Below are 2,500 nucleotides of genomic sequence, written 5' to 3' on the forward strand. Positions count from 1 at the left end.
CTGAAGAGCCTATTTGAAGAGTTTGTCAAGGAATATATATTCTGAGCACTTGAATCAAAGGACAAGTCCATGCATTCAGCACATTATCCATATCAAGTCACATGTTACAAATATAGACTGGTTTGTCAATGCGATGCGAGCAGCTTTAAAAACTGTACGGGGAGAAAACAATGGATTTCATTTCCAACGCTTAAAACACTTGGCCATTGCGGCTGTGGGATTCAAAGGAAAGTGATGAGGAGAAAGCACAAGTGGGCTATATACGCTTCGAGCAAGGTTAAAACATGTGTGGGGAGACCCCATTGAAATTCAGGTCCAACGTCTGAAAAAGTCGGCCGTTGCAGCTGTTGGAATTCAAGTAAAGTAATTGGGATTTGGAAACAGACATCATTGGTGCAAAATGGTAAACTTGATTGCACGACATATTGATCTTATTGTGCCAAATCCCGCCTTAACCACTCGGCCATCACAGCTTTCTGAATAAGCTCACACAAAGACAAAAGTCTTCTGAGCACTTGAGTCACTGGACAAGTCCATGCATTAAAGAGATTATCCATATCAAGTCACCAAGTATATGTTCAGAATGAGGACTGGTTTCTCATAACACTGCGAGCAGGGTTCGAACCTGCGCGGGGAGACCCCATTGGATTTCGAGTCCAACGCCTTAACCTCTCGGCCATCACAGCTTGCTCTGTTACCTACCACGCCCTAACCAGTCCGCTATCTCGTTCCGTCCATTTTAACTGTAAAACGTCCAGATCATCGCTACTGAAGTACCTACTTGAAATGTTTGTCATGGAAGATACATTCTGAGCACTTGAATCAAAGGACAAGTCCACACATTATCCATATCAAGGCCCAATGATATGTTAAAAATAAAGACTGCTTTGTCAAAGCACTGCGAGCAGGGTTCAAACCTTCGCGTGGAGAATCCATTGGATTTCGAGTCCAATGCTTTAACCACTCGGCAATCACTGCTTTCTGAGTTAACTCACACAAGTACAAAAGTATTCTAATTCAACTGCCTAATTGACTTTTTTTTCAAGCAAAGTGAAATTAGCTATTTTCTGAGCACTTCAATCGTTGGACGAGCCCATAAATTAAGGACAATTTAAATTCAGAGGAGATAGATCCAAGTATTAAAGGTCTGCTTTATCATCGTCCTGAAAGCAAGGTTGAAAACTGGTCAGGGAGACCACATTGGATTTCGATTACAATGCTTAAACCACTTGGCCATCGCAGCATTAGAAATCTAAGGAAAGTGATGAGGAGAAAGCAGAAGTGGGCTATATGCTTCGAGCAAGGTAAGAACATGGGTGCGGAGACCCCATTGAAATTCAGGTCCAACGTCTAAAGAACTCGGCCATTGCAGCTGTTGGAATGCAAGTAAAAGAATTGGGATTTGGAAACAGACAGCATTGGTGCAAAATGGTAAACTTGATGGCACGACATATTGATCTTATTGTGCCAAATAACCTCTGTCCTTTCCAAAGCCTTCAAAGGTTAAAAGTTTAATGTGCAAGTCAAAAAACTATGTGCAGAGAAATTACAAGTGGACTATTCACTGAGAGTAAGATTTAAATAAGAGCAGGGAGACCCAATTGGGTTTCAAATCCGAGGACTTAACCACCTGGCTCTCTCAGATTTTCCATCGTAAATCTAACACAAATAACAGTATCTGTACTGCGGTGCCTATTTCAACTGTTTGTCAAGGTAGATATATTCTGAGCTCCTGAATCACTGGACAATTCCATGCATTAAGGACATTATCCATATCAAGTCACCAAGTATATGTTAAAAACAAAGAATGGCTTGCCATTGCACTGCAAGCAGGGTTCGAACCTGCGCAGGGAGACCCCATTGGATTTCAAGTCCAACGCCTTAACCACTCGGCCATCGCAGCTCGCTGTATTAACTACCAGGCCTTAACCAGTCGGCTACCTCATTCTGTCCATTTTACTTTGGTAAAGACTAGACTATCTACTAAAGAGCCTATTTGAACTGTTTGTCAAGGAATATATATTCTGAGCACTTGAATCAAAGGACAAGTCCATGCATTTAGCACATTATCCATATCAAGTCACATGTTACAAATATAGACTGGTTTGTCAATGCGCTGCGAGCAGCTTTAAAAACTGTACGGGGAGAACACAATGGATTTAATTTCCAACTCTTAAACCACTTGCTCATTGCGGCTGTGGGAATCAAAGGAAAGTGATGAGGAGAAAGCACAAGTGGGCTATATACGCTTCGAGCAAGGTTAAAACATGTGTGGGGAGACCCCATTGAAATTCAGGTCCAACGTCTGAAAAACTCGGCCGTTGCAGCTGTTGGAATTCAGGTAAAGTAATTGGGATTTGGAAACAGACATCATTGGTGCAAAATGGTAAACTTGATTGCACGACATATTGATCTTATTGTGCCAAATCACGCCTTAACCACCGCTTTCTGAATAAGCTCACACAAAAGTATTCTGAGCACTTGAATCACTGGACAAGTC

The 2,500-nt window shown here is 41.8% G+C and overlaps 2 non-coding genes across 2 annotated transcripts; both read right to left on the reverse strand.

The window, feature by feature from the left end:
• Window positions 1-604: 604 nt before the first annotated feature.
• Window positions 605-686, reverse strand: trnas-cga (transfer RNA serine (anticodon CGA)). Its single transcript has one exon. It is a non-coding gene; the product is annotated as a tRNA-Ser (tRNA).
• Window positions 687-1,821: 1,135 nt separating this feature from the next.
• trnas-uga (transfer RNA serine (anticodon UGA)) lies at window positions 1,822-1,903 on the reverse strand. The gene has a single exon. It is a non-coding gene; the product is annotated as a tRNA-Ser (tRNA).
• Between the last annotated feature and the right edge of the window lie 597 nt (window positions 1,904-2,500).

Source organism: Salmo trutta, chromosome 31 (genome assembly GCF_901001165.1).
Source record: "Salmo trutta chromosome 31, fSalTru1.1, whole genome shotgun sequence".
In the NCBI taxonomy this organism is placed as follows: Eukaryota; Metazoa; Chordata; class Actinopteri; order Salmoniformes; family Salmonidae; genus Salmo; species Salmo trutta.